The sequence below is a fragment of the Coptis chinensis genome, chromosome 7 (assembly GCF_015680905.1).
Source record: "Coptis chinensis isolate HL-2020 chromosome 7, ASM1568090v1, whole genome shotgun sequence".
NCBI classification, from domain to species: Eukaryota; Viridiplantae; Streptophyta; class Magnoliopsida; order Ranunculales; family Ranunculaceae; genus Coptis; species Coptis chinensis.
Genome location: NC_141462.1, coordinates 21,217,419 through 21,243,494, shown reverse-complemented (window position 1 = coordinate 21,243,494; position 26,076 = coordinate 21,217,419). Strand labels below are relative to the sequence as shown.

Here is a 26,076-nt window from a genome sequence, read left to right as displayed (position 1 = left end):
TTGGGCTCGATTTTCCGGCCCAAAATATGGCTCCTCAGCCCATGCACGAAAAAGTGGATCTGGTCTCCTCCATTTGTATGGAGAAGACTTAGCTCTTAAGGATACCTAGATCTAGATTAGAAAATTAGGTTAGACTCCATTAATTAGTTAGAATAGCTTGTTTTAGATCTAGTTTTTACCTCCAATTAATTAGTGTTAGAACAAAGTAGATTATTATTTAGAATCACTATTAGTTTTATAATAAAGTTTTAGTTTTTATTTCAATTTAGTTATTAAATAAATTCTTATTTAGTTTTAGTTGTTTTAAATTCATAATTAGGTTATCTTCATTTTGATTCTTAGACTATTGTTAAAATTAGATTTATAAAGTTTAAATTAGTTATTAAATTATGACTTGTTATTATTGTTCTTGTGTTGAGAATGATAGTATAATGATATTAGGTGGATTGATTACTCTTTTTTTATAACTTTCTCTTCCATCAAAACTCTATTTTTATTAGTTTAGTTAATTTAAATTTATTTGAATCCATCGTATAATCGTAGAATAGAAATTTCACATCACACATTACTCTCACCATTGTTCTTTGTGTTTAATTAATTGAATTCTATTTAGTCTTGATAGATTAAGAGTAGAACGATTCCGTACTCTATATATTGAATGAATATATATGTGAGAGTAGGAAATAAATTTTCGATACTGTAAGAATGAGGTTAGAGTAATCTAGTTGAGTTTTTATGGGTTATCAAATGGCGTTGCTGCCATCTTAATCTCGTTCAAGACAAGAATTCAATTGCTTGAATTCAAGGGGCAATCCCCCATTCTTTACCCACCCACCCTTTTAATTTTTCATTCTTATTTCTTGAATTTTTGGAACTGTTAACTGCTTTAGGCATAGGGGCTGCGGATTCACAGAGGAAAACACTGCAGTAAAGGTATTTGTAAATTTTGAAAAATTCTGAAAATTTATAAGCGTAATCCTTAAGGTGTTATTGATTTATTGTAATGTTTTCAGATTTTTCATAATTGTTTTACCTTGTAAACAAATACAATCTTTATGGTGCTGCATTTCAGTTTTCAAACCGTAAGTTCTTGAAAAATAGACGAGTAAGGTTACTTAGAAAGTTCCAAAAATTCTAAACTTTTTACAAGAGTATCTCTCCTAAGTCAGGAGTTTTCAGTAAAAATTTAACGAGTTTTTTATTTGTTTTGACCTCCTAACTAGTGGAGTGTTTCCAGTGTGTTTCTGCAGTTTTGCAAACACTTAATTTATGGAACAACAGCAGGTAAGGAGAGTTTGTAGAACTCCAATTGCTTCTAAAATTTTTATAGGAATAGTCATGATCCGTCAGGAGTCTCCAGTAAAATTTTGGAGATTTATTTCTCTGTTTTGATTGGTTAACTTTTCAGTTGTTTGTATTGTGTCCGAAAACTGTTTCACAAACTTTGAAGAGCAGTGGAAGGACTTTCATAGCTTCGATTGATCTGAAATTTTACTGGCTACTTGATAGACATCTTAGCAAACTATTGTAAAAATTTCAAATTTTTTGGAGCATGCTCCGCGCCCTAGATAGCCTATTTCCAAGCGCGCCCCACGCTCAACCGCCTGGACATTGTGTCAAGCACGAGTGTGCCCAGCGCCCTTGATAACCTATTTCCAAGCGTGCCCCACGCTTAACCGCCTAGACATTGTGTCAAGCACGAGCGCGACCCGTGCTCAACCACCTGGACATTGTGTCAAGCACGAACGCGACCCGCGCCCTAGGTAGCCTATTTCCAAGCGTGCCCCGCGCTCAACCACCTGGAACTTGAGTTAGACAGGAGCGCGACCCGGGCCCTCTTCTGGAGCAGCCCGATTTTCACAGGTTAGTCCAAATTTTCATTTTTCAAGTTATTCAGTGTTTCTAACATCATACAAACACTGAGATAGCGTATACAAGACGTTATTCAAACGCGTAGAAAGGAGGCATTTAGGTACTTTTTCTTCCACTCCTCGCCTCTTTTGTCAGAGGAATTTTAATTCTAGTATAATCAGGCTTGTTTTTTGTAGACATAAATACCATACGCCTATCTAGAATTTCACACACTACACCTGCATCAATGGCTAAAGAACAAGAGACTCCTCTCTCTGATTTTTATAAAGCCTTAAACGATGGCCCTAAGTCGTGCATCGTTCTTGCATACCTAGTGGGGGATTTTTGAATTCCCCATAATATATTTAACTTGAGAAGCCTTATCAGCATATGCGTAGGATATACCAAGTTCTCATTACATTCCATAATCCTAGCGTAAGTCCGGATCAAGTTAAACTTAGGGTGTTTCCATTCACCCTAGCCGACAAGGCAACACCTTGGTTAACTACCCAAACGCCAAACTCTGTGGACTCATGGGCTAATCTTGTTCAATTGTTCATGGAACAGTTTTACCCACCACTGAAGACAGATGAAATGCTTCAAAAGATTAATTTCTTCCACCAGAATCCTCGTGAATTGTTTCACTGATCTTCTCATTGAATGCCCGCATCATAATCTTGCGAAGGACACGCTTGTTCGTGCCTTCTTCAAGGGTCATTTACATCGTCATAAGGAGGTTCTAGATATCATGACTGGGGGTAGTTTTCTTAGTAAAAGAGCCTTGGAGGCTTATACATTCTTAGAAGATCAATCTAAAAGGAACAACAATTGGGGAGGTAACGACTTTTCCCGCTCCACTCTTTCTTATTTTGAGGTTAAACCTGATTTCGAGCTTAAAACTCTTATCGATGCCCTCACTAAAAAGGTAGATGCCATCTCTGTTCAACAACAACCCACTCCAGTCATAAACATTAAATCTACTCGTTGTAATGTTTGTTTTAGTCTTGAGCATTCCGACTTCTATTGTCCTCTTGTCTATGCACAACCACCACCACAACCATCAAACTTCCACCAGTTAACTCAACCTCAAGGACAAGGAAACTTAGAGGACCAGAATAGAAGTTTAGTGCCCATGACCCAGATCTATCAACATCAAGACATGAACGTTCAACAAGCCTTAATTCCAGTTCAACCATCTACAAATGAAATAGTAGTGACCTTGTTAGAGAAACAAAATCAAATTATGCAACACAAGTCCAACTTGATGAAAGATCAGCATGATCAAAACTCTAATATGATGAAACAAAAGATGCAAATGATGCAGTCTTTGTGCCAAAAGGTTATTGACATGTCTCCTAACCAAAATAATAACCAAACAGGCGTGTTTCCAGGTCAAGCAGTGCCTAATCCTAAGTCAACAAACACCGCTTTTGAAATAAAAAGTATTCAGTGTAATGGGAATATAACCCCAAGGGACCTACATGCAGCCACTACCCTTCCTTCAAGGAGAGTAGTTGATAACAAAGTAGCTGTGCCTAAAGACCATCCACAAATAGAAACTGAAAATTAAACCATATCGAGTACTGTCATAGAAATTGATGATCCTACACCTGTAGAGGTTCCAATATAGACACCTAGATGGAAAAGGGCTAGAGATAAAGCAAAGACTAATAATATTGCTAAATAAATAGATAAACCACCATATCCCCAGAGACTAGTCATGTCTAAAAAAGACAAAATTTTTTATGAGATTAGGGAAGTGTTTAAAAATTTGACTATAAACCTACCTTTTCTAGATGCTATAAAAAGTCTACTTGGACACGCTAAGTTTCTAAAATAGTTATGCACCAAGAAGAGGAAAACCAACATACCCCACGAAGCATTCTTAACTGAACAATATCCCTCTTTATCTGAACATAACGGAATTGTTAAGTACAAAGACCTTGGTCGTCCTACTGTACAATGCACCTTAGGTGATACCTTCATAACAACTACTTTATTAGACCTGGGAGCGAGTGTTAACTTACTCCCTTTTTATTTATATAAACAATTGGGTCTAACAAAACTTTAACCAACCAAAATGACTTTACAGTTAGCCGATCATTCTATTAAGTATCCAAGGGTGTAGTTGAAAATATTCTCATTAAAGTGCAGGATTTTTACTATCCAGCCGACTTTGTTATTCTTGACACAGAAGTTGCTCATGATTCTATTCCCATCATCTTAGGGCATCATTTCTTGGCAACTGCCAATGCCCAAATCAGTTGCCGGGATGGCTCAATGTCTCTTTCTTTTGGAAATCTTTCTATGGAAGTTAACATGTTTAGACAAAAGCATAGACAACTAGGTTTTCCTGTAGAAGGTGAAGTTAAGTCTATTGAGAGTTTGGTATATCACATTGGTGCTTCCGACGATCTCGTCCCTACACTAGTAGATACCCTCTTATGGAAGAAGACAAAGATCACAATTTTGACTCCTTAAACATAACTGAACTAGAGAAAGAATTTTCCACCCTGCCTTCCGACACTACAAGAGATAGAGTAAACCTCACAATAGATGAGATAGATGAATTCCTCAAAGATGGAGATGAATACCATAATTATATGGATGCAAACAACCTAGATGAGGAATTCAACGAGTTTCTAAGAGCCTGTGATGATCCACCCTCTCAAGCACTTCCTAGAGCACCACCCTACCACCAACTACTTGAGCTAATCCCTCACAGAATCCAATCATTTTTCCCACCCTTTTCTTCTAACACTTATCCACATTCCAAGTATCTTCCACAACCATCCATTTTCTCACAATCATTCACTTGAACATCTTTTCGTTCAAAGAAAAAGAAAAACTTTACGCTCGATTAGGTTCTAGATCCATCAGAATTTACTCCCATTCTACTAAGCCATGCCATAGGAAATCTTGGTGCTTAATTTTGTTTAATGGTGTATCCCGTGTTAACTATTTATGGAAAGATCCACAATTATTTAGATTATTGATATATGAGAAACTGCATGTTAATACATATATATCACATTAAGTCTAGGGAATCTGACTTTAAAAGACCTAAGTTTTTGTACAATACCAACTTTTTGGAGTATAGGCCAAACAAAAATTTTCAAACTTAAAAAGAGTTTTCTAATTTTGTTTGGGGGTGGCGTATTTTGGTATTTCATTTCAAATCTTTTTGCCACCCTTTGCTTGTCATGTTTACCCTAGTAGAGTTTTTATTAGTTCGTACGTAACAGTTTAATTGTGCTTCATGTTATCATATCATTTTTACAATATTTCTGTTACAAGTACTGCCAATTTTTGCTACGTTTCTATGATAAATTCTTTCCTTATCTCTTTACACTTTGAGGACAAAGCATTCGATTGTTTGGGGGTGGGATAGAAACATTTGCAAAAATTAGGCACTTTTAGGATGTAAATTACTCACTTTTCTTTATATAAAAAAAATTAAAAAATTATAAATATTGTTTATACTAGGCACTTAGTAATAATGGTATTGTACCCTTCTCCATGATGATATTAGTCTAGAAATCTCACGTAGTACTTGAATTAGGATTTAATTTTTGAAACATAGATTAATACGTAGGTAATAGTCATTGCATCTTTTCACGAACATCTTGCATGAGCATCTTTGATTGTACTTGGCAGTATTTTTCTAAGACCTAAGTTAGAGTACTTAATACATATCCTGTGAGCATCTAGCCTAAAAGCCTCATAAGAGTGAAATATCTGAGTGATGACACAAGAGAGAAGTAAATTTCGAGTAAAGAAATCATACATCCACTTGCTTGATCACCACACCATATCCTAAGCGAGAATTTATGCCCTCTTTGGATTGATATAGCCAGAAATTCACACCTATATGAAATTTATTATTCGCTAGTCGCCCCACTGAGCTTTTCATTAGCCTTTTCACAAACCACAAATCCTTTACCCAATAAAACAAAAGAAAAAATAAAATTAGCCTACCTATCTGGATAAGTCTAAGAAATGGGATGAGTGAAGAAAAGAGAAGAGAAATGTAAACAAAAATTAGTTAGTTGCTTCAGAAAAGAAAAAAAAAAGAAAAGAAGTTCTCATCCAAAGAAAAGAAAATAAAAACTCCAAAAATAGAATAAAAGGAGTAAAAAAGCCAAAATAAAAGGCTAAGGATGAAAACAAAGTGTAGAAGCAAAAGAATAAGGTTTTCTCTAGTTACATAATATGAAGACCTTACTTTCTCAGACTTGTCTTTTTGAATATTCATTCCCTTCCTTCTTTAACCAACACCTACGCCCCGTATCACCTAATAAAGACCTCTAGCTCAATTAGGAATAGGTTGGTGTGATAGTAAGTGGTAGATGTGTTTGGTCGACCTCGGCTTCCTTGGATTGTCATTGAGATTGTGAAGAAACGTGTGCCTACTGCACACTGGAGTTAGCAAAATTGAGTGGAAAAATCAGAGTGTTATGTGTTTTGACACATTCCTTGTGAGAACCTACTTAGGTACGCTACCCAAAAGTTTCAGAAACGGACCTGCCATTGCATTTCATATCATAGTTCATTATATAGGTGTTTTCTTAAGATGATTTTATTGTTATGCATGTATTAGTTTAAGTTTTAGAATGATCATTCTTGTTTAAATACTAGTGAGATGTATAGATCATTAAGACATAAATAAGGAAACAATAGTTTTATTTCTTAGTCATTGTAGTATAGATGAAGTTTGTGAGTACCTTCACTGGAAAACTCTCACGAGGTTATAACTTGTCCACTAGGGAATTCCTAGTGGTTTAAGTCCTTGTTGCATATGGTCAATGCAATCGCACTCGGCGAAACGAGATTAGTTAGAACTCCATTTTTGGTCACTTATTCTAATTTCTCATATTTCCTTGAGGACAAGAAAAATGCTGTTTGGGGGTGGTTTGATAAGATCCCAAAACTGCAGTTTTAACCCCTTAAACAATATCGCTTTTGACCAATTATGTGATTAATAAGTAAGAGTTAGTACTGCTATCGTGTTCTTATATATTTCAGGCATTGGATAAATGCACCCCTTTTGCGAGATAAAGAAGCAAGGGTTGGTTGCTAAGAAGTTCTGTGATTAAATACCAAGATTCAAGGATAAAAAACCTTTTTAAATCCCGATCAAAGCTGAAAAGTTAAAGTCAACGCGGGCTTAAACAGCGCACAAAAGTCAACAGAACTTCCAAAGGTCGTATCTTTGGACTCAGACCTCGGAATTGAGCCTACCTTATGTCAAAACGACCGGCTCGGAAAGAGCTTTCCAATGGTCCAAGCCTTAACCTAATCAGAGGAGTAAAAGTGGAAAAAAGTCCATGGAAGTCAAATCTAGCTGAAAAGGCCTCTGTGGACTGAAGAAATTGGGTTTTGGGCTCGATTTTCCGGCCCAAAACTTAGCTCCTTAGCCCATGCACGAAAAAATGGATCTGGTCTTTTCTATTTGTATGGAGAAGACTTAGCTCTTAAGGATACCTAGATCTAGATTAGAAAATTAGGTTAGACTTCATTAATTAGTTAGAATAGCTTGTTTTAGATCTAGTTTGTACCTTCAATTAATTAGTGTTAGAAAAAAGTAGATTATTATTTAGAATCACTATTAGTTTTATAATAAAGTATTAGTTTTCTTTTCAATTTAGTTATTGATTAAATTCTTATTTAGTTTTAGTTGTTTTAAATTCATAAATTAGGTTATCTTCATTTTGATTCTTAGACTATTATTAAAATTAGATTTATAAAGTTTAAATTAGTTATTAAATTATGACTTGTTATTATTGTTTTTGTGTTGGGAATGATAGTATAATGATATTAGGTGGATTGATTACTCTTCTTTATAACTTTCTCTTCCACCAAAACTCTATTTTTATTAGTTTAGTTAATTTAGATTTATTTGAATCCATCGTATAATCGTAGAATAGAAATTTCACATCACACATTACTCTCACAATTGTTCTTTGTGTTTGATTAATTGAATTCTATTTAGTCTTGATAGATTAAGAGTGGAACGATTCCGTACTCTATATATTGAATGAATATATATGTGAGAGTAGAAAATAAATAATTGATACCGTAAGAATAAAGTTAGAGTAATCTAGTTGAGGTTTTACGGGTTATCAGAACCCTCCCAACCAGTAAGTACGTAGGTGAATCTCATACTAAATGTACATGCCACTAAGACATTCTAAGTAACCTGCTGGCCCTTTCGATTATGATACCTATCTTGATCTTGAGGTGGTATGTAAGCTTCAAAGTGGGTGCCATCAATTGCACCCACAACATCCTAATTAATATAGCATCATCAGTAAAAGAATTACTAATTAACAGTATGTACATTAGATATATAGCTAACAAACCTGGAAAAAATGGTGCCAAGGTTTAGGTGTTCCACCACAGTCGGCTAGAGAGTTTTCCATGGTGGTAGGTCGTACTTCGTCTCTATGTAGCCTAAGTAGTGCATTTAAGACTCGGTGGAAGTATCGGTTAATTGTTTCTGTTGATCCAAAAAACTGAATCTCAAAAGTCCAATTCCTTAAATCGTGCCCAACTGTGTGTAAGAAAATGGCTAGTTGTTCTTCAACCTTAATGGACCAACTATCAACTAACCCATAACCCTGCAATCGAGTGCATAGACGTTCAAATGTAAATATCCTCATTCTCAACTGTTCATAGCATATACGGTCACTACACCTAAACATTCGCGTGAAAACAATGTTTATCTAAGCATCCCAATTTCTAATGAGGGCCCTAGGAACTATAACCCTTCGCTTATTTCTCCTATACCATTGATACCACATCATAGCCTACATGATTATTAGCATCATGGTAACTGCAACTAATTTACGCTCTTCATCAGTCGGCATTCTACCTAATTAAATGGACAATCATGCATGAGATGAAATAAGACAAAGCAAAAACATGAAATGAGCAAAGAATGACAACAATTTAATTTACCAGTAAAGAAACCAAATTCATAACCCAATCAAAAGCATGTCAACTAGATTACTAACACAAGCGACAAAAAAAAATAACTTTATACCAAATGCAACTACAATGAATCCAAATTTGATAAATTATCCAATTACTTATCAAATTAAACAAAAAGGTAGAAAACATTATTTGGGCATTCAATAATTGACTTTGTACATGAATTAATTATCAAAAATGTTACAAGTTACAAGTTGCAGCATACATTGAGCAAGGTCTATAATGTGGGAGGATTGCATATTTTTTTAGAATCAACTAAACCATTGTAAGCAAAGAGAAATTAAATACACAAGACCTAGGTTAGCATCAAACGAACTCATCAGTTAAGGTGATCAATTCAACCAAGTCCATCTAATATAAAACCTCAACTATCAATACCAATCATGAACAATAATTCTTTCAATAATCCTTACAAGTTATTAACTACTGAATAATCCAAGAAATGATTCTTAAAGAAAGTATACAAAATATTGTTGCTTAAGATGACCCAATTAAAAATTCCATAACACATGTTAAACCCAAATTTCAACAATTTAATAAACGCTAACCTTAAAAATATGAAATCTGGAATGGGTCGATGTCAAATCTTTATTTGAGTTGTGAATAAATGGAATTTGACAAAAAAAACATAAAAAAAAGTTACAATTTGTTTTGACACCTAACCCTGAACCTAATAGAGACAAATAAAAGGAGAGATGAAAGAGAGAAGAAGAGATAAACGAACCTATTGAGGAGATAAAGTTATTTCCTCTTCCTCGGAAAATCGCAGCTCTCTGGGGTTTTTTGAAGGAGAGACGAAGGTGGGTTGGAGAGATGTTATCGGGCTTTTTTCTTTTTTTGTTGTGGCAAATCTTTTTGTTTTGTGGCAAATTCACATGTTATTTTGGCGGTGCAAAATTTGCTTTGCTCCCCCCAATATAAATTTTGTCACAAAAATTGTGGCAAATCCAAGAGTGTGGCAAATTTTCTAAATATTTGCCACCGGGTTAAAATCCTATCAAACAATGACAAATTGATGATTTTTTGCATTCCCCACGATTTGCCATGGCAAATAAGGTAATCAAACACAGCCTAAGTAATCGTGATCTTTAGCTAATTGGAGTAAGTTTGGACGCGTTTTGGTATTTTGGCCATAACTTTGACTACAGTTGTCAGAATCACGCATGTGATCCTAACTCGGAAAGATCTCGGTGGCGCGCATACTTTCACCATCCAGCTTTGCTATGTGGTGGCCATTTTCGAGGTCAAAATCCACTATTTTTCTCTTGTAAATTCACCTTTTTCTATTTTTGTCCGACCTAAACTGATGATGCGCTAATCTGATGGACGACCTGGCGGAGGTCTTTGCATGGGATATGGCTGAGATTTTAATATAACTATGTGATGAGTTGTGCTGGTGTGCGCTTATCCTCATTGATATAGGTCCATAGATTAGCATGCTCTGAAATTTCTGTTTAAGATTGGTTGAACCAACACCTTGGTTAACCTGGTAAGGAGTGACCTATAAGCTGGATTCTTGGATCTGTATTGTCACCGATTCGCCGTAAATGAACGTGTGACATGGTGGTAGTTGCAGCCCTCGGGTCAGTACTGGATCGACTGCAAGTGATTTGTAAGTATGAAGTATATCTTGCAACATAGAAGTGTGCATAGATTATCCATACTTATCCAAAGATTAAAAATTAGTATAAATGAAGGGTAGTTGAATGTAGACTTATCTCTTAGAACGCTGACTTTTTGCTTGCTGCCATTGATAATCCACACTAAACTTTGAGCTGTTCTTCCGTGGTGGTTTTACCAAGTTTTGTGGGCTTGAGAAAATGGTTTGAATGTTTTTTCTCAAGAAGACAAACCATCAGATGACACCAATGTAGAGGTAGTATTTGTTTGACTGAACTCGGTTATGTCGAGTTGCCTACGTATCGAGTTCTTTAGTGAACTCAAATCAAGTCGAACGTAGTTCGAGCTTTTGATTGGTTGATTGGAGGGGAGGTGGATATAGATGATCGAGAAGATGGAGAATTGGCCTCCTCTGAGAATAGAGAAGACGTCTCTTTTTATAGGCATAGATCCCCCTTTTGTGCTGTTTTGATGATTACTTTTACTACTTCCGTTACGAAGTAATGATCTCTAGTTAATGATGTTGTTGACTAGCTTGCAGCGGTTACATTTCCTAGGTCGTTTGGACGACCTGACCTTAGGTCGTATGCACGACCTATTTTTAGTCTAGACACATGGTCTGCCACGAGTGGTTGAGAGTGGAGGGTACTGACACCCACGACATGTATCACGATGATACACGACGTGTAACACGATGATACATCATTGTGTCAGATAAATGTGTTAATTTTTTGTGTCAATGTAGCAGGATAGCACTCATTCGTTATTGTTGAAATTCCTTCAACTTCCCACTTGAATTCAACTATTCAAGGACAGCTGACCATTATGGACAAACATGGCTCATGACTCCTTAGCTTGAATTGTCAGATGTTTGCTTAACAAAAGTCTAAAGAAAAGTAGATGCTTAGAATTATAAAGTGATATGGTCGTTTGGTAAATCAGCTAATATAGCCATGTTTAAATATGTTTATGAATTATATTTTGATCCAAATAGATTTGAGTTTTTTAATTGATAGTGGCCTATGACAATCACAAAGATAAAACAAACTTTATTGTGTTGGAGTTATCCCTCACATGAGGAGAAACTGAAGTTTAGTATGCATGAAGAAGGCTGAGCACGCGTGCTCAGTTTGTTCTTGCGCGACCCGCGCTTTTGCCTTGGTCGACCTCTAGGCACTTGTGGACGCCACACGCTCGACTTGGCCTTGCCCAAGGCGCGCCCCGCGCCCATGTCTATTTTCGGCAGGATTCTATCTTTTGTGAAGTGCGAGTTTGCAATATAGGTTGGGGTTTTTGGCAAAACCTAACACACATAAAAGACACGAAAATACACAAGAACAAAGAGAGAAACCCAATCTTGAAAGAAATCAAGATTGAGAGATAACCTTTACATAGAGACAAACCTGTAAAGAGAGAGAAGTGATCTAATAAGGTGAGAGACTGCAAGGAGTGATTGTAATCTTTCTTCCCACTTTATAAAAGGATTAGCTCTTGTGGAAGTAGGCACAATTGGCCGAACCACGGTATATCTTTGTATTGTGGTATGCTTTTACTGCTATACATTATTATATGTTGTTAATAGTTGTTTAGCGAGTTAGGCATATTAGTTTGGTTGTAGGGAATATTTAGATTGTTAATTAAAGTTGTTATTGTTCAAATACAAGTCATCTACATAGTGGGGAATCGATTGATATCGGTGTTTAACCCCAACAAGTGGCATCAGAGCCTTGGTTGGATTAGCCTAGGGTGTTATCCAAATCTTGGTCGGAAGGTGTTTAACAAAACTCCTTAGAGAAGATTTGAGTTTAAATCACTTGTAGAGATGGACAATTCTGTGAACACTCACATGACAAGTCTGAATAGGAGGAACTACACCATTTGAAAAGCCAAGATAGAAGACTTGCTTTATTGTAAAGACTTGGCACAACCCATTGAGAATGGAGGAGAAAGATCGGAAATGGTTGCTGCGGCTGAGTGGAGCAAGCTTGACAGAAAAGCAATTGGGTACATTTGATAGTGGATTGACAACAGTGTCTTTCACCATGTATCCCAAGAGACTACAGCTTTTGGCTTGTGGAAGAAACTCGAAGACCTCTATGAGAGAAAGTCGAGCGGAAACAAAGTGCTGGTCGTTAAGAAGTTTGCCAACACGAAGTACCAAGAAGGTTCTTCAATGTCTGAGCATCTTAACGAAGTACAGAATACCATCAATCAGATGCATTTGATGAAGATTAATTTGGGAAACAAAGTTGAGGCTTTGTTTCTATTAGGCTCTCTACCCGAAAGTTGGGAGACGTTAGCAGTCTCTCTACACAGAGCAGCCAAGGATGGAATCGTTACCATGGAGATGGCTACCGCATTTTTGTTGAATGAGGAGACTAGAAGGAGTTCAAAAAATAGCTCCTCTCACTTAGAGATCCTTGTCACAGAGAAACGGGGGAGAGGTAGAAACAGAAAAGCATCTCATTCTAGAGGTAATGACAGAAGTAAATCTAGGGGTAAAGCTAGAACTCCTAAGGCAGAGAGGCAATGTTACTATTGTACGCAGGCAGAAATACTACCGCACTAGTCGATGATCTAATGGGAATTGTGTCAGATTGTGGTGTGTGATGTCTTAGTACCTTAGGCCAGGATACAGAGTGGGTGATAGATACAGGAGCATCCTATCATGTCACAACGCACAGGGAATTCTTCACTACCTACAGCTATGGTGAATATGGTGAAGTGAAGATGGGTAACAGTGGAGTCTCAAAGATTATAGGCATTGGTGATGTTCATGTAGAAACTAATGTCGGCTACACCTTGACACTCAAGGATGTAAGACATGTCCCTGACAATCGGCTAAGCCTAATTTTGGTTGGGAAGTTAGATGACGATAGCTTTGTAAACTCGTTTGGTAACGGGGTATGGAAACTGAGCAGAGGTTCCATTATAACAGCCAGAGGGAAGAAAACTTGCTCTCTTTACAAAACACAGGCTAGTTTGTGTAAAGCAGAAGTGAATGCGGCAGAAGTAGAAGCTTCCTCTGAACTATGGCACAAGAGACTGTGTCATATGGGCATAAAAGGGATGGAAGTTCTTGCTAAGCAAAAGGCCTTGCCAGACATTAAAGGTACACATTTAAATACATGTACTCACTGTTTGGTAGGAAAGCAACACAATGTGTCTTTCCAAAGATTCCCGTCTCACAGAAAGGATAATGTCCTTGAACTAGTGGTGGTCCTATAAAAGTGAAGTCCCACGGGGGAGCTTTATACTTCGTGACTTTCATTGATAATGCGTCAAGAAAGGTATAGGCATATAGTTTGAAGACCAAAGATGAAGTACTTGGCGTGTTTGAGAAATTCCATAGCATGGTAGAAAAAGAGACAGGGAAGTTGTTAAAGTGTATTCACTCAAATAATGGGGGTGTGTACATTGGGCCATTTGAAGAATATTGCCAGAGTTATGGGATTCGTCATGAGCAGACCGTTCTCAAGACACTACAACAGAATGGAATAGCAGAGAGAATGAACCGTACCATTGTAGAGAGGATGAGATGCATGCTATCTTAGTCTAAACTACCTAGAACCTACTGGGTAGAAGCAATACGTACAACCATGCATGTGATCAACCTATCGCTGTCAAAGCCTCTAAATAGTGATTATCTAGAGAGAGTATGGTCAGGCAGAGATGTTGATTATGGATACTTGAGCGTATTTGGGTGCATGGCATTTGTGCATATTCCGAAGGATAAAAGATCCAAGCTTGATGACAAAGCCAAGTAGTGCATTTTCTGGGTTATGGAGATTAAAAGTTTGGTTACAAACTCTATGATCCGATTAACAATAAGGTAATCCAAAGTCGAGATATTGTGTTCTTCGAAGACCAAACCATAGCAGACTTGGAGAAGGGTGAGAAGCTACAGGCTTTCACCAATGATCTTGTTGATTCAGAACCAGAAATTCCTACTGTGGAATGTGTAGAAGGCATTGAGAATGCAGAGAACCATGAGTTTGAAGCTTATGATGAGAATCCTATTGCTCATGATGGGATAAAACCTATTGGTATAAATGATGCAGATGAAGTGCATGAACCACCACCAGAGCAAGCAGAAGTGCATCCTCTGGAGGCACCAGCAGATGGGGCAAAGAGGTCAGACAGAGAGAGACTAGCTTCAACCAAGTATCCACCACATACGTATGTTTTACTATCTGATGGTGGAGAACATATGTACTATCAAGAGGCACTTAAAGGTACAGACAAAGAGAAGTGGTTGAAGGCTATGCATGATGAGATGGATTCTTTGCATAAGAATCACACTTATGAGTTAGTTGAGAAACTGACAAGAAGAAATTTTTTCAAGAATAAGTGGATTTACAAAGTCAAGCATGAGGAGAACAATCCACACCCAAGACACAAAGCTCGCCTTATTGTGAAGGGATTCAGTCAAAGGAAAGGGATTGATTTTGATGAGATTTTCTCTCTTGTAGTGAAGATGACTTCTATCCAGGTGGTATTGGGCATGACCGTAAGTATGAACCTAGAGGTTGAGAAACTAGATGTTAAGACATCTTTTCTTCATGGAGACCTTGAAGAAGATGTCTATATGGACCAGCAAGAGGGGTTTGAGGTCAACGGCAATGATCACCTAGTATGCAAGCTGATAAAGAGCTTGTATGGGTTAAAGTAAGCACTGAGACAGTGGTACATAAAGTTTGATTCCTTTATGGTGAAGCAAGGATACAAGAAGTCTGCTTCCAATCATTGTGTGTTTGTTCAGAGATTTCCAGATGGAGATTTTATAGTGCTCTTGTTGTATGTGGATGATATGTTGATAGTTGGCACAAACATCAACAAGATATCCAAGCTGAAGAAAGACTTGAGTAAGTCTTTTGAGATGAAAGATTTAGGTAAAGTAAAATAGATACTTGGAATGCGGATCACTCATGACAGAATGAATGAGAAGTTGTGGCTTTCTCAAGAAAGCTACATTGAGAAGGTGTTGAAGATATTCAACATGGATCAAGCGAAGCCAGTCAGTTGTCCGCTTGGTGGCCAGTTCCGCATGACTAGAGAGATATGTCCAAAAGGTGAGCATGAGCAGAGTCAAATGGAAAAGATTCCTTATGCATCCACAGTGGGTAGCTTAATGTATGCAATAGTGTGTACAATACCAGATATTACTTTCGCCGTTGGTATTGTAAGTCGATTTCTGTCAAATCCGGGGAAAGAGCATTGGGAAGGTGTTAAGTGGATATTGAGATATCTCAAGAGCACTTCCAAATCGTGTTTGTGTTTTGGTGGAAGTAAGCCCTTACTTGAAGGCTACACTGATGCAGACATGGCATGTGATGTTGACTCGATGAAGTCCACCTTTGGTTATCTGGTTACTTTTGCATGGGGAGCAGTTTTTTGATAATCAAAGTTGCAAAAGTATGTTGCCCTCTCCACTACAGAAGCCGAGTATATTGCAGCCACTGAGTGTTGCAAAGAGATGCTATGGATGAAGAGGTTCTTCGATAAACTAGGGCTAAAGCAGAAACAGTTTGTAGTTCTATGTGACAGTCAGAGCGCCATCCATTTGAGCAAGAATCCGAGTTTTTATTCTAAATCCAAGCACATACATGTGCGTTATCGTTGGATTAGAGAAGTACTCGAAGACAAGCATTTGTGTATCGAGAAGATCCATACCGACAAGAACGGGTCGGATATGATGACCAAAGTCTTACCGAAAGGTAAGTTTGATGTTTGTTGTGCTACCGCCGGAATGGTAGCAGACTCCTCCTGTTGATTTAGAAATTGCATGGAGGTATCCCCCCTCACTATTCGGGAGGAGGAGATTGTTGGAGTAATCCCTCACATGAGGAGAAACTGAAGTTTAGTATGCATGAAGAAGGGCCGAGCGCCACCAAATTTGTTCTTCTTTCGGCGACCACCAGCTCTTGCTTTGTTGACCTCCGTGCACTTGAGGGCCGCCGACTTGCCTTGCTTTCTTTGCCCTTGGCGCCCTTCGCCTATTATTTTCGGCAGGATTCTATTTTTTGTGAACTGCGAGTTTGCAATATAGGTTGGGTTTTTGGCAAAACCTTACACACAGAATAGACACGAAAATACACAACAACAAAGAGAAAAACCCAATCTTGAAAGAAATCAAGATTGAGAGATAACCTTTATAGAGAGACAAGCCTGTAAAGATAGAGGAGTGATCTAGTAAGGTGAGAGACTGCAAGGAGTGATTGTAATATTCCTTCCCACTTTATAAAAGGATTAGCTCTTGTGGAAGTAGACACCATTAGCTGAACCACGGTATATCTTTGTGTTGTGGTATGTTTTTACTGCTTTACATTATTATATGTTGTTAATAGTTGTTTAGCAAGTTGGGTATGTTAGTTTGGTTGTAGAGAATAATATTTAGATTGTTGATTGGAGTTGTTATTGTTCAAATACAAATTATCTGTGTAGTAGGGAATCGATTGATATCGGTGTTTAACCCCCAACATATTATTCCACATTATATTGCTTGTCAACTTCCAAATCTATATCACTAATTCTAAGTAACTGTTGTTTCCTTGTGTCGAAATCATACCAAGGCATTGCCTAGGATCTTTTATGGTGTAACTTCAAGAACATTCTATATAAAAGTTGTTGACCTGGCATAACTAAGTTCATAGGAAGTTATGTGTCACGCAGTTATGTAAGATGTATTTATATGACTTATAATTAAGGGAAATAGGGAATGCAATATAATTTTCCACGCTTCTTTTTCCTACAATACTTCTAAGCAAATATTATGATTTGTGACCAAAATATCTAGACAATAAAAATATTAAGGTATAGAAATAGTGTATGGAAAAGATAAGAATATTTTAGTCCTAAATCATAACATTACATTATTTTAGAAGTGTGAAAAAGTGGCGTGAAAAATTGTAATCCCATAATTAATGATGCACCAACCATTCTAAGAAATGTAGCTAGTGTGGCTAGAGCACTAACTAGTTTGAAGAGAAGCCCACTTTCAATGGTAAATGGAGTGACAGATCAACACCCCCTCGGGCGGTGTCGGTGTGCCTCTGGAACAATAAGGAAGGATAAGAATGAATGTCCAATTGTTGTCCCTAATTCAACACGTTCAATTCATTGTAAATTTGCTTGACCCTGTTTGATGACTAGCTTTGGCTCAATAAGTTGGACAGTGAAAGACTGAAAGGTGATGTACAACGCACATCGATTGGTTGTTAAGGAAGACAATGCTATCGTACTTGAAATTCTACATCATCAATATAGAAAAATATGCAAATCAAAGAAGGAAACATTTGGAGAAACATGCAAGGATATTAAAAGGGACATAAGGAAACAAAGATAGAAATATTCAGTTATTCACAAACAGATAAAAAAAATTCATCTTAAATGTTATTGTGTGAAACTAGAAAATGTACCTGCTATTTTTCTTCACTTGACATTGTGTCCAAAATCGATTTGAATACTATACAATTTCCTAGGTTTTCGCCATATGATCTTGTCACACCCCAAATTTTCAGACAATATTTAAAACAATTATATTCAATTATCTGGAAACCCGGAGTGAAACAAAACCCAAAACCCTGTTATCAAACACGATATATACAAAACTGAAATCAAAAGAAACCTAAAAGGAACAATCTTTAAATCACATTATTAAACTACAAAGAAACTAACCAACTCTATTACATCTGTCTCAAAACAAAACCGTACCCATCAAAAAATCTTAAACCAGAAGACTCCAAGAGCAACTTCAAACCACATGTCCTTATCCATTGCACTCCACCATCTATGTTCCCAAGAACACACCCACGTTGCAAAACAAAGCAAATATGGGTCAGCAAATTGAATTTGCTGGTATGAGTAGACTAACAACAAAATATATATAAAAGTCTTTCAAATTAATAAATATAACATTACCAACCATTTCAACTTGGAAGACAATATAGTTCCGTTTTCCAAAACGGCGTGTAGTTTCTTCCCAAGTAAGATTTCACCCCAATATACAAATTCCAAGAATCTCATATAACAGTACTCATCATTCCCACTTTCCAAAATAACTCACAACATAAATACCATTTACATTCCACTTATTAAATGCACATATGATAACCTAATTAAATATGAGTTTGGTATACCTTACCTTTAAGCCAACACGTCGTCTTAGGGTAGGATATTTACGTCCCTACAGAAAAGATTAATCGGTCCTACCCTCCTGCAAAACAGAGTTAGACATCACAATAAAATGCTTTATCTCAACCAGTCAAATTTCCATTCATAACCAAACCTCATTTAAGACATTTAAGTCTAATTGATATAACCTAGTTAGTCCCGCGATATTCGAGGAATACCACTTATCATAATACCTATATCAAGGGTAGTCATTCATATGACATCATTACATCATAAAGTTTCGTGTATAACCATAGATCTCGGACTATCACAATTCATTAATATTTTCGAATAATATATCAATGCTATAGTCATTTTGCAGTTACATAGAAATCACAATCATTTACTAATATTATTCACAAATACCACTTCACATCCATAATATCACACACTTTATATATTTTTACTTAAAAACCACTGCCTACTTATGAGAATGGGGAAAATATCACACCCAAGGAGTACATTCATCCCGTGTGAGTATCAACTCATACAAACCACGATATATTTCTCATAAGAAAACATATACATCATATGCAATAACTCCATCACATGAAAAATCAATATTTTTACTTTGCTTATTAATTATCTTGTTGACTCATTTTTTTCAAAGACACATCCCAACCTTTTAGTTCCTACTCCACGATTTGCATTACACACATTTGCCAAATCACACATATCCATGTGCCTCACTCACACCGAAAATACCACTACAAGACATATGTCCCAAGCGGATATCGCCTCCAGAAAACATACTTTCATCTTGTAAACTCGTAACTTGTGAGTCACAGCCATCTCTGGGCTTTCCATACACATAATCACAAAGCTTCCTTTGGGCATAACAAAATATCAGGTCATTCATGGCACATTCAATGAATACCTTGGGTCATTCCCGCCACATTCAATGAATACCCATCATAACACTAACGGGCCATTCATGACACATTCAATGAATGCCCTGAGTCATTCCCGCCACATTCAAGGAATACCCAAACCTATATTCCCGTACATTCAAGGAATACGACCAACCTGCAATGCAAATACCTTAGTTCCTCTCTAGGGTAGTCCAAACTATTGGGTCATTCATGGCACATTCAATGAATACCCGGGTCATTCATGGCACATTCAATGAATACCCATCTATCACATGACATCACAAGTCATAATATCTCATTACCAAATCCTGAGGCATGGAGAGTTCTAAAGATGTGGGCGACACATTAAAACATTATTATCATTTATAATTATACTAGCATTACTCATGTCAAAATAGACCACACATGCAAAGAGTCATTTTCGCGCGTCAAGGCAAATCAAGCACTTAAATATCATTGAATGTAAACAGACTTATAATCAAACAAATACAATTTATCTAACCACACTCATATATAAAATATCATAAACAAATAATTTATTAGCTCAAATTCAAGTCCACACACACTAATGTCCAAAACATATCCACATATACTAAAGTCTATATTCATATACAACTTCTATCTCACACATATATATTTATGTAGTCTCAAAACAACAGTAATTTCTAACACAATCACATAGTTATCACACAAACTAATATATATATATATATATATATATATATATATATATATATATATACGGTTTGTCTAGGGTGCCACTCTTAGAGTGCCACCCTTATCTCACTCTTCATTTGAGCCGTCCGATCGAGCCCTCTAGATCTTCAGATCTAATTCACCCAATTTACTGATATTTACCGATATTTCGATATTTCATCATCTTCTCTTAAAAAAAAAAAAACCGATCTTCACCAAAGAGTTCAAACCGATCTCTAACAAAAAAAACGAAATTCAATTTCTCTCTCTCTCGGCTTCGGCTCTCTTTCTTCTTCTTCATCATTTGGCAATTAGGTTTCTTCACTTGGTTTCTTCTTCTCTGACAGGTATCATTTGGCACTTCAACTATAGTCCACATTTGGTTATGGTGCTTGCCTATTAATAATGCTTTAATTGACACTTGGATTGTCATTATACCATAAAACCTTGAATTTTGATTTAATTTAGGTTGCTATGATTATAGTTATGATTAATACCCTCGCTTTAAAGATCTACGCGACAATTTCGGTGGACTCCGTCAGATTCTCGTCGAGTTCGGTGAACTCGTCCGTATTCTTCATCATGCCAGATTCGCCGAGTTCGTGAACTCTATCGAGTTTTGAACTCTTTTCAGTTTTGAACTCGCGAGGTTCGTTGAAGTAGCATATTCGTAACTCGCCGTGGAGTTCGTGAACTCACAAAGTTTTGAACTCGTTGTGATTCTCACGAGTTCGGTTAACTCGTCGTATTCTTCATGCCGTATTCGTCCGAGTTTTTGAACTCCGCCGAAGTTCGTGAACTCGTCAGATTACATGCCGAGTTCGGTGAACTCGCCGTATTCTTCATCATGCCGTGATTCGTCGAGTTTTGAACTCGGGAAGTTCGAACTCGTCGATTCTTCATGCCGTGATACGTGGAAGTTCGGTGAACTCGTCGTATTCTTCATGCCGTATTCTCGTCCGAGTTTTGAACTCGTCGAAGTTCGGTGAACTCTATCGAGTTTTGAACTCTTTTCGAGTTTTGAACTCTGTCGAGTTCGTTGAGTAGCATATTCGGTGAACTGCGTCCGAGTTTTGAACTCTGCCGATTCTACGTCGAGTTCAAAACTCTTTCGAGTTCGGTGAACTCTGTCGTTATTCTTCATGCCGATTACGTCAGAGTTTTGAACTCGCCGAGTTCGATGAACTCTATCGAGTTTTGAACTCTTTCGAGTTTTGAACTCATCGAAGTTCGTTGAAGTAGCATATTCGGTGAACTCGCCGAAGTTTTGAACTCGTCAGATTCTCGTCGAGTTCAAAACTCTTTCGAGTTCGGTGAACTCGGCCGTATTCTTCATGCCATATTCTCGTCGAGTTTTGAACTCGCCGAAGTTCGTGAACTCTATCGAGTTTTGAACTCTTTCGAAGTTTTGAACTCACGAGTTCGTTGAAGTAGCATATTCGGTGAACTCGTCGAAGTTTTGAACTCGTCGATTCTCGTCGAGTTCAAAACTCTTTCGAGTTCGGTGAACTCGCCGTATTCTTCATGCCGTATTCGTCGAAGTTTTGAACTCGCCGGAGTTCGATGAACTCTATCGAAATTTTGAACTCTTTTCAGTTTTGAACTCTTTCGAGTTTTGAACTCTGTCGAGTTCGCTGAAGTAACATATTCGTGAACTACGTCGAGTTTTGAACTCGTCGTGATACGCCGGAGTTCAAAACTCTTTCGTGAGTTCGTGAACTCAATCAGTATTCTTCATGCCGTGATTCGTCGGAGTTTTTGAACTCGCCGAGTTCGGTGAACTCTATCAGAGTTTTGAACTCTTTCAGAGTTTTGAACTCTGTCAGAGTTCGTTGAAGTAGCATATTCGGTAAACTCTGTCAAGTTCAGAGTTCGGTGAACTCTGTCAAAGTTTTGAACTCTGTCGTATTCTGTCAGAGTTCGGTTAACTCTGTCGTATTCTTCATGCCGTATTCTGTCAGAGTTTTGAACTCTGTCAGAGTTCGGTGAAGTATCATATTCGGTGAACTTTGACGCTGTCAGAGTTTTGAACTCTGTCATATTCTTCATGCCGTATTCTGTCAGAGTTCGGTGAACTAACATATTCGGTGAACTTTGTCAGAGTTTTGAACTCTATCAGAGTTCGGTGAACTAGCATATTCGGTGAACTCTGTCAGAGTTTTGAACTCTGACAGAGTTCGGTGAAGTAGCATATTTGGTTAACTCGTCGAGGAGTTTCATGTTTAAGTTATTTACACCGTTTATGTACATTGGGATTTTGACTGTTTAAGTTATTTATATTTTTAATTTTTCGATTTATAGAAATGGAGACAGAGACATCAATCAATATCGAAGAAGGCGTGGTTGGGTCTTCGCCTACTAAAGCCCCCTTCAAGGCACGAAACATTAGTCGCTCCTTATATAGGAATGACTTTTACAAGTATTGACGAGGGCAAAGACTTATTACAAAAGAGTATGGTCAACAAGAGGGATTTGAGACTGTTGTTTCGGACGACTTCTAAGCAACAAAATCAGGTGGATTTGGTTAGTGGTTGTTTACTGGTTTTGCTCACGTGAAGGGGTTAAGACTCCTAAGAGATGAAGTCCGATCAAGAAATACATCAACTATCGGTGTGGTTGCCAAGCTAGAATTAAAGATTAAGAAAAGAATGCATGAAGAGATATATGAGGTCGGCGTTGCTCATAATGACCATAGTCACGTCCCCGTGACCCCATCAAGAGAATTTGCATGAAAACTAACAAACATATGCCCGAGGCAAATAAGTGCTTGACCGAGATATTTAGTGATAACAGTTTATCCGCTGTTGGGAAAGTGGCATCTGTTTTCCATGGAGAGGAAGTTGGGTTTACACGAAAGATTGTTGGAACCATTATTATGGTTTGACCGGAAAGATGCCTAAAGAAGGTGATGAACAACCTGCCGTCTTTCGCAATATTTTATCTGCGGAAGAGTCGGAGGATCCCGGTTCTATTACGCTTATTGATTTAGATGAAAATGGGACTGCGGTGAACTTTTTCCTCGGGTTCATGGGAGGTCTCGATGCCGATATGAATATTTCGAGATGTTGTGTCTTTTGATACCACATATCGTACCAATGCATATTCCATGCCTTTTGCCCCTTTTACTTTGAGTCAACCATCATTATCGGGTCGATTCAGTTTGGTTTAGCATTGTTGTGATGAGGCGTAAGATACATTCATATGGCTATTTAAGGCGGCTTGCAGCCATGGGTGGTCGTCGGCGCCAACCGCAATCATCACCCACCGGGATAGAGCGATGGACGGCAGCCCATTGCCAAAGTGTTTCCTAATACTGGGTCATCGTTATCGTCTTTGGCATATTATGCAGAAATTCAAGAGAAGATGTCATTTACCAAATTTGAGACATTGGTAACGAGTTGAAGAACACTATTTCTTTTTTAGATATAGGATTGTTGATTTTGAGAGAAGATGGTGTACAATCATTGGAAGTATGAGTTGTCCCGAAAATCCTTGGTTGTGAGAGATATATTCAATCGGGGAGAAATGGGTTCCTTGTTATCTCGATGGCACCTTTTTTTTTTTGGTATGCACCACGGTAGTCGAAGTGAATCGATGAATGCTCATTATGACCGGTTTGTCAATTCGAATTTCACGCTTTATGCAGTTTGTACATGGTAATGAGAAGTCTTTGACTTTGCTTGCTAGGAAAGAAAGAGATTCGATTACGCGACCGAGCATAGTTCACGGATTGTGCCTAACGATGCTTTCATCCCTATGCATGCCGCGAAGGTTCATAATGATCTCAATATTCAATAAATTTAAAGAGCAACTAGAAAAGGCAAAGATGGAGTACAAAATTGATGGGAACAAATTGACGGGTATGGAACCCGAAGCTACATGGTGAAATGGAGAGACCCAAAGAATTCAGTTTGGAGAGTGAGTTTCGATAGAGGAACCTTAGAGGAGATGCGAATGCAAGTACTTTCAGTTTATGGGTTTGCTTTGTGGTCATATATCTTAAAGGTTTTTATGCGATCTGAGATTGAAGAGATTCCAAACCATTTTAGATTGACGCGGTGGATGAAAAAGTCTAACACTTATAGAGCGGAGTTTGATAATCGGGATTTGTGGTCGGAATGTCTCAAATGAACCTTTGAGTGGCTCATTCTATCAAGGTTGCTTCTCAAGTGGCTACGATCGTCGCATACTTTTGAGGGTTATTCATATTTTATTGAAAAGATTGGTGAAATGGCTATTGAAATTTCAAAGTTTAATGAGACTTCCTACAAAGGAGACGCCCAGAGTTGCAGAGCCTCCATTCTTGAGCCTCCGGTTGCAAAAGCCTCCGATTCTTGAGCCTCCAGTTCGAGAGCCTTGATACCTTCGGTTAATACATCACAGGTTTTTTTATTTGAATGTTTAATTTGATATAAATTTAGTGTTTAATTTGATATAAATATTTATTTTAATTCGTCTTTATTTCAGCTATTGATTTTGAATCCCAACATTTCTCAAACAAAAGGGAGGGGAAGAAGAAAGCGGATAGATGGAAATCCCCAAAGAGATAGCCCTAAACAATTCAGGAAGAAAGTGTCACAGATGTGGACAGATTGCTAACCATGACTCGAGAAATTGTCCGGAGAAAAATAATACGTAATCTGTCGATTGTAAGTATAGATTTATTCAAAACTCTTTGATTCTAAATGTTCACTAGTTCTAATGATATTTTTATCTCAAGCGTCATGGACTTCATTGATGTCCGGACTTGTTAAGAGTGGTTTAGATATGGCGTTCCTTGTTAGAGTTTTATCAAGTGTTGTTAAGTTGACTGCGGTCGGGGTTGTGTTCCATTGCATCATTCCATTGGATAGTATCTAATGTTGTCTGCTAGCTAGGCTCTAGATAGGAAACATCATAATGATAGACCGGTGCTTTTTTTGATAACTTCTTTCTCCCTTTTTATTTTCAAATTTTAATATTGCTGGTTTAGGTTACATTTGGGGAGTTTAATTAGACTGAGTTCTAATCTCATTGATATTGTAGAAAAGAGAAGTATGGCTCAAGGAGAAATGGAGAATCTGGAGGCAAAGCTTTGCTTTAGGTAAAAATACTGCCTACTCATCTGTTCGTTTCCAGCCCCTCGACTTTGCATCAATCGATCTTCAGTCTTTTCATCATTCTCTGCGGTTATGTTTCTTACTGCTACAGTTCCACAAGATGCCACAGTATCACTGCCACCTTGACTATGCACCATTCGAAGAAAGTGCGCCAAAATTGAGTTATTAGCTATAACGGGAGAAATTGTCGTGAAAAGAGCGAGAGAAAAAGCAGTAGTGTTGAAGAAGGTGGAGAAGTTGAAGAGAGCTGAAACTTGAGTGAAAGGCTTGAACAAGCCAAAACTAGGTGCGAGCGGGGCTATACTTGTTGCTAATTCATTACGATGTGCTTAAATGTTGTAATCTGAGAACAATAATATTTGGGATTGCATAAAGCATTTTGATGTGCTTATTATAAATGTTCTTGTTGTTACCTGGCGTGCCCACTTGCAATTTTGTTCCGTAAGTTGATATGATGTATTGATGCAGATACTATACCACCAGTATAATGCCAACGTTTGTCAACAACAAATTTACCTCAACTCATATGATCATCAATGAACATCAACACAAACAAACCAAACTGATAAATTGCCAAAACATCAACATCAACGATATGGACTTAGTACGGCGATATCGTTTGGATTTGAATTTGGATAAAAAAAATGGCGTGTCTGTTTGGACTTTGTCCCAAACGGCATGGCCACACCGTTTGGCCTTAGTACCAAACGGTGTGGCCATGCCGTTTGGGACAAAGTCCAAACCGACATCTATTTTTTGCAGGATTCAAAGTC

General features: G+C 37.5%; 1 long non-coding RNA gene across 1 annotated transcript; it reads left to right on the top strand.

The window, feature by feature from the left end:
* Window positions 1-24,719: 24,719 nt before the first annotated feature.
* Window positions 24,720-25,545, top strand: LOC147486575 (uncharacterized). The gene is made up of 3 exons (XR_015202712.1): window positions 24,720-24,853; window positions 25,230-25,287; window positions 25,395-25,545. It is a non-coding gene; the product is annotated as an uncharacterized LOC147486575 (long non-coding RNA).
* The last annotated feature ends 531 nt before the right edge of the window (window positions 25,546-26,076 follow it).